Genomic DNA, 16,730 nt, shown 5'->3' on the forward strand with positions numbered 1-16,730 from the left:
CAAATTTTGCTAACTGGATAGAAAATATGGACCTTAGATTCTCTGTATTTTACAATCCAAGATGACGAAAGACACCCATACCACCTTAAATCGTATGCATTTACCTAAATATGAAATCGTGGAGCAAATTGCACACAGGAACCAAGTTCTGGTATGGGTACCAATGCACGTGTTGTTCATCAAGAGTTTTAAAAAAGTAAAATCACAAAAATAATAATAATGCCCTTGTTTACCCGAGCTGCGTTGATGGGGTCTCCAAGTAATCCCGGAGTACCATCGGTTGTTTTCGTAGGACGTATGAGGTACAGTAAAGGGGAGTAGGATTTATCAAAAGTACCAGGGTTATAATTTAGGAACATGAAAAAGCTATCCTGTTATGTATTTAGGGTTGAATTCTCTTCGAGGTCGGTGCTATTCCAGGTAAGGGTGTAAGGTCAGACCCGTAATGCTGTGTTTGATGTTTTTAGTATGAGCGTGCTTGTGGAGAATAAAGACGTGATTTTGTTATAGCAATAACAATTTTATAAATTTCCTGTTTACAAAACTTTGAATTTTCGAAAAACTAAGGATTTTCCTATTCCAGGTATAGATTACCTTAGCCGTTTTTGGCACAACTTTTTGGAATTTTGGATCCTCAATGCTCTTCAACTTTATACTTGTTTGCCTTTATTAATATTTTGATTTGAGCGTCACTGATGAGTCTTATGTAGACGAAACGCGCGTCTGGCGTACTAAATTATAATCATGGTACCTTTGATAACTATTTTTAATGATGTCTAATCCAGTTATTTAGTCCCCGTAAAAGGCAAGAACATCTCACGGTGGAGGATTTCAACTGGATTAATTTGTTTTGTAAACCACGTTTGACAATTCGTTTCAATGTTATACTGTGTAACTAAAATATTTTTGTGAATTACCACGAGGATCGATTTGCGTGCACTGAAGCGTGGCACTACAAGTAGGCGGCAAGCACATGGTTCTTACACAGACACAATTTTATTTCCGTTGGTTGTTGAATTTTTTGTACCCGAATGAGTCTTATTTCTAAAGCCGAGAAAAATCTCACCAACTTAAGTCCGAGGTTAGAAGATGTGGGAACTTTGAAAAATATACCTGTCGTTTTATCTGACAGTAAGGGAAGGTATTTAAAGGATCAGACTGTAGATAAACACCCTGAACGGAAAGTTGTATGGTGGATACATCCCGGCACGACAGTACAACAGAATTTACAATGGTTGAAAGAAAAAGCTGTGAAGACATTTCAGGACTTAGGGCAGATACACATTACTCTTTTTATATGGTTGGGCACCTGTGACTTAACATTCAAGACTGGTAAATATATTTTTTGAAATCATCTGATTTTCAAGTGGTAATAGATCTTTGCCAGGGTTTACGGGATATCTACACCTTTATACACAAGTTCCCAACAGTGCGACATATTTTTCTTCAAGTTCCGTTTTATTCTATATACTGGTGAAACAAGTTTCATAAACACCCTGACCACGACCTGTTCTTAAAGAAGGACGATATTCTACATGAGCAGTTAATAGAAGTGAATAAGTACATCATCACTTTAAACGATTTTTTAGGACAAAACTCACCGGATTTCAATTTGGACATTTTGGAATCCAAAAAACGGCACTGCGATCTGCAAACGAGTTATAGTACATCGTTCGCTCTGTACTTAGGTGGGATTCATCCGTCACCTACACTAGCGAAGCTTTGGCTTCTCAGACTTTGTTAAAGGTTAAATAAAGATTTTAATTAAAACATTTACCTAATTTTCACAGATTTTCAGGTTTGTATGTGAGAATTTATCTCGCTGCTCTTTGTATTGATACATGAACATGGTTGTATGTATAGTGGTTCAGTGTATGTAAGAATTAACTCGCTACACAAGGCATTAAACAAAGCGTATTACATTTAGACTGAAGTATACATATTAAAGCGTAATATCATTCTAGCTCGCTAGACCCACAACTGTTAATTTTTGCTCTTTATATTAAAATGGCATCTTATGAATGTGTATGTGAGAATTTACTCGCTACATGAATAGGGTAATCCTGATCGTTGGTAACATAATTTGTAAAAGACTTGGGGCAGATCAACTCTCGGCAATTCTTTCTGATGACGAGTACGATAGTGAGGTCGAATTTGGATTGATATCAATTAAGTCTTCTGAAACCCCACTACTGCCTCTACCCGTTTCTATATCACCATTGTCCCAGTACTCTGTCGATTCCCTAGAATTTGAACTTGAACAACCAAACTCTGTTCTATCAGACGAATTTTTGTCGCTAAATCAGCTTCGGGAGCCAGATATTAATTATTTACTTACTCCGTCCCCAAAACTACCTTTGAACTTTTCAAGATGTAATTCTACCCTAAGGGTGACTGGGGTATAAAAATATGGTCACTTGGTCTTCTCCCGACCGGCAGTAAAACGCTTGCCGAAGAGGGGCGTCCGTTTGGCTGTGCGGGATGTATCAAGTTCGCAGTCACGTCCGGTCAGAAGGGGGACGTTAAATCCGATGCCTCGTGTAAAGAGATTGTCACGCTCTTGGCACGTTAAGAACCCTTGCAACAACTCTTTTGAGGGGTCCGTAGGTGGCCTGTTGCAAGGCTAAATTTCTGTCCCTATCCAAGATACCCTCATTTTCCGGTGACAGTCCAAATTTCCCCGACCATTATCCCAGATGGCCTCTATCTTATCAACCTACAGATTGTGATCTTGTTCTCGTCCTGAATATGCATGAAATATTTGCCACTGGACGTTAAGCAACCAACAATAAATCAATCAATGTAATACCAATACCACCAAATTATAGTAGTCACGTTGGGTTGCATATGAAGTATAGACCAAAGAAATATTCCCTTGAATTTGACTGTTGTAGGAAATTAGTCCTACATTTCGTTGCAGTAAAAAAATCATGAGTTATAAACATACATCTTTGGTTTTTCAAATCACCATTCTTTTTTTTCTCTATAATATTTTGGAAACTAAAGTTTGTGTTTGTCAATGTTTGTAGACACAAGACCAGGAAACAGGGAGTTACTGACTATCCTTTTTGGTATAACTATGCCAACACTGAGCACTTGCCAAATCATACCCTGTTCTAACCAAAAAACATTGGAAAACATACCCTGTTCTAAACAGAAACATTAAATAACACCCGGTTCTAGACACGTAAAAATATGTAGACCCTGTTCTAGACCTTATAAATATAGATGCTGTTCAAGACTAGCTAGTCCAAATAATTATAACGTCTTGGATTTTTGCTATGACCCCTTCCTGCGTCAATGTAAGGTATAAAGAAAAAATATAATTGCCTTTCAAGATGTCATAAATATTTGGACTACAGCAGAGCATGAAAAAGGTAAAATCACAAAAATACTGAACTCAGAGGAAAATCAATACGGAAAGTCTATAATCACATGGCAAAATCAAATAAAACGCATCAAAAACGAATAGACAAGAACTGTCATATTCAAGACTTGGCCAACGCAACCCTGTTTTAAGCGGGAGAACATGATAAAGATACGCTGTTCTAACCATTAGGACATAAAAAGGGACCCTGTTCTAATAATCAGGGCATACTAGCGACCCAGTTTTGCGGCACACTCGTACCACTTAAAGTATAGGTACTCCCTTCCCCCAGTTTTCCAGGATCGCCGACTTTGCAGTATGTGCTTTGCTTATTGTTGAAGGACATGCAGTGACTTTTAATACTTGTTCATTCCTGTGTCAATTTGGTCTCTTTGGGCGAGGTTTCACTTGCGTTTATTAAATACAAAGTTAGGCTACTAAATTATTTTTTTTACAGTCGTTATGACCGTACAAAACATAAAACCTCATTACCTGTTCTTCTTGGTTTAAAGATAGTCATTGTATTTTTATACAATTACTCTTGTTGGTAGTCGCCACAATCACTGCTAGAATCTGCTAAACATTTGTCTTTCTCATCATTAATTACCGACAGAGCGGCAATTGTGCGTATCTTCTGCAGAATATCACTTGATGCATGATCTGAAATTGACTGAACTTGAAGATCCCTAAAATCACTGGTCTGTCCAGTCATAACATCATATACTAGTAGCTAAGAATAAAAAAAAAAGTTTAGCCATCTTGAGAAACGCTCAGCCGTACCAGTCTTCCTGCTAGCCTGTATTAAAAGTCAAGTCAGACAGGTTGTTGGCGCTAAGCCTTGACCGCCAATCATTCTTTATCATCTTCATGCTGTTTAAAATAAACAAGTATTTCTTAAATTAATCAATATGTTCAACTCAATTGAGAGAAAACAGTAACATAACTTCGAGACCACAACCTATAATAATTTTTCCATGGTAACTTTAAATCATTATCTTGAAAAAACATACACCAGTTGTTGAGTTCCATGTGGAGTCAAAGTTAAAGTCTGCATTGGTTTTACATTGGTTTGTGAGCATGTGTATCGGGAGTACAGCAGTTCTGTCCTAGAAGGTGAGGTGGAAAAAGACGAGAGTCAATTTGGACGGAAGGTGAAATACAACCATGGGAAGCCATCAGGGACAATAATTTGGATCGTCGGCTTAATAGAAAGAGCTAGCCATGAACTGGGGATTTACCCTGTCGATATCAGATCTGTCAATACTCTCATTCCTCCGATACAGAAACACGTAAAGCCAGGATACCGTATCTATTCCGACTCGTGGGCACCATACCAAACTCTTAATCAAATAGAACATTTTACTGTATGTGAACAATGAGACTGGTGAGATTGTGCATTGCTGTATCAAGGGGGCTTAGAAGTTGGTCAAGGACCATTTTCACCGTATTAATGGTTCCAATACAAATCTTTTCGTGCAACATTTAGCTGAAATCGTGTGTATTTGTTAATGATATGTCCAAGAATGATGACTTTCAAAGGTGAGTAGATATCACAGATATCAGAATCATTAGAATTTTGTTCTTTAAACTTCATTTGCTAACATTTCGAGGAACAAAGAAATACGTGATGCCTTGATGGTGAATCAGGATGTTATTGGTGATGCAAAGTTGTTGCCAAAGAATATTAGAAAAAATATTTTGGACTTGAGACGTGATTCAGTGCTTCTAATAGAATGGGCTTATGCAGGGATGGAAGTTGCATAGGGCATATAGAAGCCTTAATCATACTATTTGAAGTTGTATGGCTATAATGTCACAACGGGTCGCTATGAATATATTGATGGAACTGTCCGACATTATGTTCATCGAAGTCTCAAGACATTAGACAAGTTCATTTACCTTTAAACGCTTAACGGAATAAACCTCATAAATAATTTTCTATTTACCGTTTATTCCGTTAAGTTGTCCACGGAATAAACCTTAACAATGAATAAACTGATTTTCAAATTACTGTAAAGGAATGGTAAGCCTCGTTAATACGACGGGTGCCGCATGTGGAGCAGAATCTGCTTACCCTTCCGGAGCACCTGAGATCACCTCTAGTTTTTGGTGGGGTTCGTTTTGTTTATTCTTTAATGTTCTATGTTGTGTCATGTGTACTATTGTTTTTCTGTTTGTCTTTTTCATTTTTAGCCATGGCGTTGTCAGTTTGTTATAGATTTACGAGTTTGACTGTCCCTTTGGTATCTTTCGTCCCTCTTTTAATACGTATAATTTGTGTTGTAAACGTGCTGCATAATGCGGCAATGTAATAAATAGAATATTAATAAAATTGAGAATGGAAATGGGGAATGTATCGAAGAGACAACAACCTGACCATAGAACAAACAACGGCAGAAGGTCACCAACAGGTCTTAAATGTAACGAGAAAACCCGCACCCGAATGCGTCCTTCAGCTATTAAGTAAATCAATATATATTTTCTTTCAGGAGTCTTACCAGTGTGTAAATAGTGAATTTGTCGTGTACATTTTATTACTTTGTACAGGTTATTATTTGAACAAAAACTTTGTACAAGTAATTACTTGTATGATGCCATCATACAGGTTATTACTTGTATAAATATAATTGTACAAGTAATAACCTGTACAAATTTTGTGGAGAAAAAGATAATAACTTGTACAACTCACTATCTTTCGTATTCTTATAAATGTATATTGTGTTTGTTTTTCTGTTCTTATTTTCAAGTGTTTATCTGTATTATTTTGAAATGTTAGAAGTTTACAGTTGAACGAAGGACGCAAAGTAATAACATAAGCTAACCTGACACCTTGTGCAAATTAAGCAAAACAGCTAGATCCCACGTAAATACGGACTTCTGGTGCAAAGTGACTTTGTCGTTAAAATCAAAAATAAATTGGTACACTTCATTCATTTATTTTCAAAAATACATCATGACAAAAATTGCATACATAATATCATACATTGGAAATATAAGTCAGGCCTAATGGATTAAAAAACCTAATTGTTTGCACAAGACATGGAAACATGGCACCTTGATTTTTACAATAAGTTTATTTTTTGCTTTTACATTTGCCTGTTTACAGCCCCTCTCCCCCCGACAACTGCAGTAAACATGACATTGGCCACCACTTAAAGAAAGCAATTGTACTGCTTTGATGATGTTAACCTCTGTGTTCTCTGGTATGTCCAATATTGTCAATTCCTTTCTGTGAATCTTTTCAATTTGATTTCATCTCATGAAACTGATCATGATTCCAACTTTAAATTGTGTACCTATTTTATATCCATTTTCTGCAATATCAAGCACAACACCTTTGATGTTTTTACAGTCCATTGGACCACAGTCTACTCTCTGTACTGGTATTATGACATTGTCCCCAATTTCTAAATATTTTAATCGGCTTGTATTTGTTGGCCTGAAAGGGCTCGTTTTCTGGCAAGAGTTATTTGGAAATTTGTGTCTGTGTCAACTTCAGTTTCAGTGCTCGTTCTAGTTAAAACATTTATTTCAGTGTTTTGTCTAGATTAATTTCGGTTTCAGTGTTTGTGTCCAGATTGGTTTAAGTTTCAGTGTTTGTGACGATGTCATCAGTCATCAGATGCAATGTTATTATATTTAAGTCGTTTTTAATTTTTATCACGTTATTTTACTCATATTGATTTTTATTTGTAAATAATCAATTTGCTTTAGTCTAGAATTTTAGTATATTGAAGGACTTTTTGTCTTATTTTAAAAATATGCTTTAAATTGTAAAAATATTCGAACTAGCTCTCGCCGCGATATAGCCTTTTTGTGCTAATGCGGCGTAAAGCAACCAACAATCAATCAATCAATCAGATGCAATGGGTAAGTGAAAATACATCATAAAATCTTTCTTTTATTCATTTTATTTTATTCGTACTAAAGCGAGATCCATTGCAAACATATAGAAATATGGTCACTTTGTCTTCTCCCGACCGGCAGTAAAACGTTTCCCGAATTGGGGCGTCCGTTTGGCAGTGCGGGATGTATCAAGTTCGCAGTCACGTCCGGTCAGAAGGGGGACGTTAAATCCGATGCCTCGAGTAGAGAGAGTGCCAAGCTCTTTGCAAGTTAAGAACCCTTGCAACAACTCTTTCAGGGGTCCGTAGGTGGCCTTTTGCAAGGCTAAATTTCTGTCCCAATCCAATGGCAGTCGAAATTTCCCCGACCATCATCCCAGATGGCCTCTACTACAACAACCTACCTATTGTATTTATTGTTAACTTGTTCTCGTCCTGAATATGCATGAAATATTTACCACTGGACGTTAAGCAACCAAAAATCAATCAATCCATTGCAAACAGTTAAATAAACTTTACCGTTATGAGAGGGTAGGGGACAGAAACACGATATAGCCTAACTGTTTGTGATATGTCCATCCGTGACACATGTTTTGCCGAAAATAAACCTCGCCAGCTCCTCACTACGCCAATTGAAGTTCTGTATACAAGGCGGCGTCATTCAGTGAATGTGTAGAATTTTCATTGCAATATAGTGGTTTAGGGGATGGTAAATTAAAATTGAAAGACAAACAGCTGCATACATTAAAATCTGAGGTATACAATTCAACTAAAGGCATTAATGTTTAGGGAAACAATGCGACTAAGCAACCAAATTTTGTATTATTAAGACTAAATTTTCTCACAGTGTAGATACTACTATGTACGCTATCCGGAAGTCGCGATTTTCGAAGCGAGAACTTTTTTCATCACATTTTAGATTTGTTGGATATACTGAATTAAACGGTAAGTTGGACATCTGTACATTGCTTAATGATTAAATTAGCTGACATCAATATTCTCAAATGGTTTAGAATTATTTTCAACACATTCATTATTTGTCTCTTTGTCTTAATCAAGAGATTTTCAACTGCATCACAAAGGAAAATCAGTCGGTGAACCCACAAACAATCTGTTCACCCTTTTAGTGTACAAGTTAATGTATGAACCATACCTAATTAACTAAATAAAGTATATTTCAAGTGGTGGTTAAAAAGTTTCAACCAGATCTTTGAAGCCAGAATTAAGAAAAGTATAATTGTTTGAATTTCTCACTGTACGATCAGTCTCGCTTGTATATTTTGAAACTGTATGATCAGTCTTTATTTCACTGAATTCTAGTGGTGATTTCAAAGTTATATACGATACCTTAGAAGGTGGCATTTTTCTAAATAACACAAATATATTTCAATAAATTCACAACCTGAAAACTTATGAAACATGTTTAAGCCTGTTAGGGTGAAATTGACTTACTACATTAAGTATGAGGATGTTTAAATGTTGCTGAAATGAGAGGAAGGTTTGCTGTATATATAAATTTCAGAAATTCTGTTATACTTAAAACTGAACAAACACAGATTTAATTGTTATATAAATAATGCATGTATTTACACACATTCGAACTGGAGCCTATAATTGATCACGGTTCCTTCCCTTTGTTTTGGTTGTAGACCTGTCTCTTTGACACTCAATTGTACTTCTGTTCCACATTTCTTTTTAACAGGTGACAACAGTTCCGAAAAAATATTTCTGTTATACATCAGTATGTATGGTCAGATTATGTTTCTGTATGTGAGAGAGAGTTGTTCCCCTTTTGTCAGTACTTTGTATCTATGTTTGTGACGTCATCTTTGTCTCATTAAAATGTAGAAAATGGAGAAGATGTGTTTTTATGTGTCCGTATATAATCGCCTCCATCCATGCTACCAGAGCTATTCCCCTAGTCTGTAATATTACATACATTAAGTGTGAGTGATTCACTTTGTTGAATTATGATTATATTGTCCTTCTTAATTCCAGCAGTAATCAGTTTGAAGTTTTTTTAGGAAATTTGTAATAGATGGAGAAACACATGTTCCAGTTTGTTTTAGATTTATGAGTTTGGTATCTTTCGTCTCTCTTTTCCAACTTTCAAATTTAATTATTTCGAATCATGAAAACTTGACGTTTGATTATCCTGAAATCGTTCGTTTACTTGAATGCATTACAGTATTTATATTGATTTGAATTGAACATGTACATTTCGTTAACAATTTTCAAATAACAAATTCAGTGGACTAGATATTAATGAGGTGCCTCTCTTTCACCCCTCCTAAAGTTTTCCTCTTGGTCGACTAATACAAAAAATAGCCTGAATGTTTCTATAATGGGGCAGATGTAAATGAAAAATGAAGATAAAAAACATAGTCGACTCCCAAGGAAATTAAAACAAGAGTCTTTCACAAGACAGCAATCCAGATTTTTTTTTAATTTATTTATATTTTGCATTTTTCAATCTTTCAAGAACCATCTTTTTTGAACGTTGAATGTGAAAATCGTCAATATCATATTAACCTCCTTGTAAACATCAGTAAGAACATATTAAAGTTTGAGAAGTTGTATGATTGGACGATTCATGAGTTTACGCACGAACAAAACTGGAATCAACATTTTTAAATCTCATCATCAGAAACAGTAAAAATCGTCGATATCAAACTTGACCTCCATTTAGGCATCAGTAACGACAAATTAAAATTTAAAAAGCTTTGATCAAACTGTTCATGCGTAAAAGGCATGGTCCATGTTTGTCAGCATTCTAACATCGCCAAAATAATATAAATAAGAAGATGTGGTATGAGTGCCCATGAGACAACTCTAAATACAAGTCCCAATTTATTTTAAATCTTTAGTACAGCGGGTTTCATGAACCGTTTTAATGGTCGCACACACCTTCAACATACCAACCGATTTTTCTGTTGTATTATTATTTTCACAAGTTGCTACGCGAATATCAAAAGCAATCAGTACAATCGTTTTAAGTAAACTGATAAAATCCTTTTCAATTTAAATTCATTCGTTATTGATAGATGTTATGATTCCTGTATACTTGCCCAAATTAAATCACATGAATTCTCCCCTCAATGACGGACGGTGTAAATCGTCTTTTACTATTAATTGGTTTTGGCTTTTAACTAGCTGTCAGTAACTGCGAGTACTCTCAAATCGTATTTTCTTGTTAATTCGACCTGTTGATACTGTTTATAATGCTGTTTTGTTATTATTTATTTATATGGATCTTGTCTGTACACCAGCTTTGATTATTTGTAATATCTTTAATTTTTCACTTATTCTTACAACATTTGTATAAAATTCAAGATTATAAAAAAACGGTTTTTTATAAAGTGAACATTGATTGGTTAAATATTTCTCAGTGTGTTTGAATTTGTTTGTTAGCTTTTGGGTCATGAATGTTTGTCTCTAATATTTAATTTACTGTGTATTTGTATTCCGATATCGCAGATCAAATTTATTCGTTCATTGTGTAATCATACGTTTTTTGATTGAGTTAAGTCTGCCAATTGATATTTTATTGTATGTTTTTTCTATGTTGTGATGCTATGCTATTGTTTCAGAAAAAGGGAGAAGGTTTGGATCCATTCAAACGTTTAATCCCGCTGCAAATGTTTCCACCTGTCCTAAGTCATGTACAGTAGTTGTCGTTTGTTTATGTAATATATACATGTTTCTCGTTTTGTTTATATAGATTAGACCGTTGGTTTTCCCGTTTGAATGGTTTTACACTAGTAATTTTGGGGCCCTTTATAGCTTGTTGTTCGGTGAGCCAAGGCTCCGTGTTGAAGGCCGTACTTTAACCTATAATGGTTTACTTTTTAAATTGTTATTTGGAAGAGAGTTGTCTTATTGGCACTCACACCACATCTTCCTTTATCTATTTAAAAATGTAATAGCCAACTGCAACGATACACTATTACAAAGCCCCTAAGCAAATCGTGTGCTGTTTACGCATTTGATTTTAAATAAGACCCATCTGACGGAACATAAATACAATTAGTTTGCCGTCTACAAAAATCATCAAAAACAAATTTGTATTTAAGGAATGACCGTAATATTATTTGAATAATTTAATTCTAATTTCCATTTTAAACTGTAGAAAACCATTTAAAAAAGTTGATGACGTCACGGTTACATGACTAAATCATGTATTTGGGCTCATAACATAAACGTCAGCCAATCAGAAAACGCGTTACATCCAAAATTAAATTATTGTCTGATGAAAGAAAATACACGTTTAAGTTCCCTGGACAGTTCATAATATCACATAGACACGTACATACCTTCAAATTGCCGTTGGTTTTTTTTCCAAATCATGACTGATCATACAATCAAAACATCTGAAATCGCTTCTAGAATAGTCAGTTCTAGACTGGTCGTTCAGTAATATATTTTAGGATCGTCATGAAAAACATTTTTTTGGGTGGAAATAAAAATATTCTTCTCAAATACGAAAAGAATATTGAAACATTACATATTTAACTGTACACTGATGCAAATATTTGCAATGAAGATTATTTGCTTTGTACTACGGGAGCAAAATTGTCCATCGATTTCACTTTTTTCTATCAAGTTGGTGTGATGCACACGCATATTTTATATTCTAATGCATGTTTTTGTTACAGTTACCCATATTTATGATGCTATACATACCTTGAAGATGTTCAAAGCACTTTATAGATAGGAGTAAACAAATGTTGAGAAAAGTCACCGAAGGCAAAACCGTCCTGTTTGCCAGTTGGAAATCATCGCTTCGAAATCGCGACTTCCGGATAGCGTACAGAATAGTATCCACACTGTGCTTGTGGTGTCAGAGAGCCACACTATCAACCAAAATGTGTACCCCTGAAATAGAAGTACTTTCACATATTAAAACAAAAGATAAAGAGGTACACAACTTATTTCTAAGAAAAAAATGTTTTTAACGTTTACAAGCATTTGTATGCACATGTACTTAGAAGAAAAAAGCGTATTGTCAAATTGTTTAATCCCTGTTAATATGTGATATGTTGTAGCTAGCAAAGACAGGTATAATAAGAAGGAGATATCTTATAACTGTCAACAGCAATGGATTAACAATTAATTAGATTATGAAAACATGTATAAGCTCTTATACAATTTCTTTAAACTTGAAACTGTTATAAGAAATACCTTTGGGTGTTTAGCTTTAAGTCTCTTCTCAATTCGATTGCATTTTGTGGCGTATCTTCTATCGATTTGTCTTTATTGCAGCTACAAGATGCCGGTGTTCTTTTTTTATAATAATCCTGGTACCTTTGAACACGACTTGCAGAGACTGGGTCTTGAAAATGACAATTTTGTTATCTGATCGGACATTCTTCTTTTCAAAATGCCCATCTTTGTAGAGAGCCTGGCATTTTTCGGACAATCTGTATATGACCTGCTTCACTTCTGTGTAAGCAGACAGATTTACCATATCGAATAGAGGAAATAAGGAATAAATTTGTTAACTTGAAAAAAAAGTTTATGTGTAATGTTGTTGCACGTAAACTAATACTTTAAAAGGTATCGGACATTCCATACGATAACATAAATATGAAAGCGGCATTAGTTTAAACATAATATGAATCTGCCCGATAATGTTGCTATCTCTCTTGAATAAGACTATCTATTCCTAAGATTACAGAATGATTATGAGTGGTATTTGTAAAAACGAATGACATTTGAGGACGATTGTTGCTTACTTTATTTTGGCATATGATAACAAGTTTTCGTACATAAGTGTCATTGAATTGTATCCATCAATCATTATTAATCTCTTATTAAAGTGATAAAAATGGAAATATTTTAATATTATTCTTTCTGACTTTATGATGTTAGATAATAATTCAATTTTGTGACTTAGGAAACTTTAGGTTGCCTACATCAACAGTGGTAATTTTAAGAACAATAATAATTTTATGCCTAGAATTCAGGATTTTGAGTCTTAATTTTTTTTTGAAATCTAGGGGGGGGAGGTGGGGAGTGGTAGAAAATATTTAACTTGTATAACAGTTCAATAAATTCACCAGCATCATATTTCTTTAAGATAAATTTTCAAAAATCGACCAAATTATTGCCTTTTTTAACCAAATAACGTACTTTCAAGTAAATTCTTGCCCACACATCGTGTAATCACCAACATCTAGTCATATACATCCTTAATAAAATTATATACAAACATATAACAATTACTTTTATATTCTAAATTGTTTTAAGTTATAAAACTTACTTGCTAGTTTGTATAGGAGATTCAATGCTTCCAGTTTTAGCTTCCAATTTAAAATTGGAATCTTCAACTGTCAAAATTTTACAGCCGACTTTTGACGAACATTTTTTTCGGGTCAGCTTTTGATCAGCATCGAATATCAAAACTGTGCCACAACAATTATCATCACAATGATGATCTAAAAATCAAAATAAATAAAATAAAAAAGCATGCACTATTGTAATAACTTTCCCAATGTATCCGAGAATAAAACATTTTGTCAACTATAGACGACATAAATAACAAAACTATCGATTGAAAATTACTCTCTCGGATAAAAGCCATAAAAAGTACAAGGATGCCTAACTCGCACTATCAATTTCCATTTTACTTTTATGAGTGTTCTTAACTGCTACTTCAGCATCACATGTATTAACATCTGCTTCTTTACTTTAATGAGTGTTCTTAACTGCTACTTCAGCATTACAAGTGTTCACATCTGCTTCTTTACTTTTACGAGTGTTCTTAACTGTTACTTCAGCATCACATGTGTTCATATCTGCTCCATTTGTATCCAGTTTCTTGATAGTGGTCTATAAAAAAAAATTGATTTAATTTTCATTGCACTATTAAATATAGCATGACACATTTGATAAAACATTTGGTGACTTGAACTATGAATAATAGTATATATGTGGTGTTTTTAATCTATCACAGTTAGTATCAAAATGTACCTGTGATATGAAAGTCTTTGAACAGTCACTTGCTGATTTTATGCTCACAAACAAAAAGAAATTGTGTTTTAATATCTATTATTTGTCAACAATACATAAGTGACTGTCATAATCTTATGCCAGATACAATTACGGTTAAAATCAGAGTCTGATAAATCCCATATAGAAGTTATAAAAAAAACACAAATAGACAAATTCAACATAGATAATGATCTAATTAAAATGCAATATGCAGAAAATGCCACTTCTAGAGATTAGTTAAATAATGCTTGCAATGAATATCAAAATATGCTCATAATCATTTCAGGACTAGAAATAGGTTTTTTCTCAGTTTACAAGTAAGACCTCCATGGAGTCTTGGTATGGTTCAGAAAAAGCTTATATTCTGCAGATCATCTTGTTCATGTGCAGGTAAGCAATGCTTATTTTATTTAATTACTATTTAGCTTTTGCATGTTTTTGCTCTCGACTTATTTAAGTAGCGCTTTGCAGTAATTTATATAAGGTATTATTCTTACAAAAAGTTACAAGTCCAATATTAATTGACAATTAAAATATTTTATTGTATTGTATTGTTCATAATTGTCAAAAATGTCCCTATCCAATATACCCCCTCTTTCCAGTGGGAGTTATCGCAGATGGCCTCTATTGTATCAACCTAACGTTTGAATTTATTGTGAACTTGTTTTCGTCATGAATATGCATGACATATTTGCCACTGGACGTTAAGCAATCAACAATCAATCAATCAACTTACACGGAAAATTGGTCAGAGGGTTCGAATTCGCTAAGTGATTGAGTTTTTGGACGTTTCTTTTCCACGTTACATATGACTCTACGTAAAGCTAAGTCATCAGCCTCTGCCTATTTCTTGGGACTTAAACGACGTACTTTTTTCTGTTCCTCACTGTCTGACAAAGTATCAATGAGATACTAAATTCTGAGCCCGAGTCTATACTGAGATATGCTTACTAACCTAAATACAGCAGATGAAAGCTGTAATAAGCTCTTATATAAACTCTGAGTCATACTATATAATTGACTTATTAAACTCCGGGATCCTGAATAGGATCTAATTATAGAATAAGAAATTTAAATAGTTTCCCTTTTCAATCATAGTTATATCATTATATAACTGCAAAGCTTGAGCTTTCAAAAATGTCTGCAATATTTTTACACACTGATCATCACTCCACAAATTAATGGTACGACAATTTTCAAATTGACTTAACCAATCTTGTATCTCCATTTGTTTACCATCAAAGCAAACAGGAGTTAAAATCGGCTTATTTGGTAACTTGCCGGAGTGTGTGACCTTGTCAGCGGTTTTTAACGCGCAGAAGTTGTCTCGGTGTTGCCGATAAGCGTGTTTGTGAACTCCCTTTATTTGTATCCCGGACTGTCACAAAAGCATCTCAAGCTCCTCGTACCTCTGTTGTGTCATACTGATCTTTCAGATAGGTACTCTCGTACCTAGGACTAGGGGCCTTCTTAATTTGACTACTAGTATGTGGTGATGGAAAACGCTTCGAAGTAGAGTTATATTTCTCAATCCGATAGGGTAACTCTCTTGTACTCATCCATATCTGAAATAAGCCTTCTCCGGGGTATTGAACCTGCATTGTCCCATCTTGTGAACAGGAAAACTAGGTGTGCCTGTACCCAAGTCATGAAATTTAGCCCTAAGCTCAACCTCAGCGAGATACATTCTCTTCAATCTTTTGTTTCATTTCCCGCAACTCCTTTTTAATCTCTAAGCAGGGCAATCCCCAAGGGTGACTGGGGTATAGAAATATGGTCACTTGGTCTTCTCCCGACCGGCAGTAAAACGCTTGCCGAAGTGAGGCGTCCGTTTGGCTGTGCGGGATGTATCAAGTTCGCAGTCACGTCCGGTCAGGTAGGGGGACGTTAAATCCGCTGCCTCGTGTAAAGAGAGTGCCACGCTCTTTGCACGTTAAGAACCCTTGCAACAACTCTCTGAGGGGTCCGTAGGTGGCCTGTTGCAAGGCAAAATTTCTGTCCCTATCCAATATACCCTCCTTTTCCGGTGGCAGTCCAAATTTCTCCGACCCAGATGGCCTCTATTGTATCAGCCTACCTATTGTATTTATTGTGAACTTGTTCTCGTCCTGAATATGCATGAAATATTTGCCACTGGACGTTAAGCAAACAACAATCAATCAATAAATTTAAGCAGGGCATACATGAGATTTTTTTAATATTTACCTGTAGATGCATCTTCTTAAGTGTACATATAATAATCATACCATCTTGCTATATGTTGCCTTTATACGGGCATCTTTTGATTATGTATCCCTTCCTGCTTCTTATCAAGTCCTCGTTATGTGCAATCGGAACGTTATGTACTTTTTTCATATGTCTCCATATGTTGATGACTGATTTTCTACGTAGCTGACAACTTTGCGGTTCCCGCATTCGTTTTGGTAGTTTGTCTGTCGTCGAATTCTTCGCAAGGGGTGTGCTGGTGTTGGTCTTTTTCTTCTTAATTGGAATTACATCCTCCCCGTCTGTATCTGTTTCTCTAA

Source organism: Mytilus edulis, chromosome 11 (genome assembly GCF_963676685.1).
Source record: "Mytilus edulis chromosome 11, xbMytEdul2.2, whole genome shotgun sequence".
NCBI lineage: Eukaryota > Metazoa > Mollusca > Bivalvia > Mytilida > Mytilidae > Mytilus > Mytilus edulis.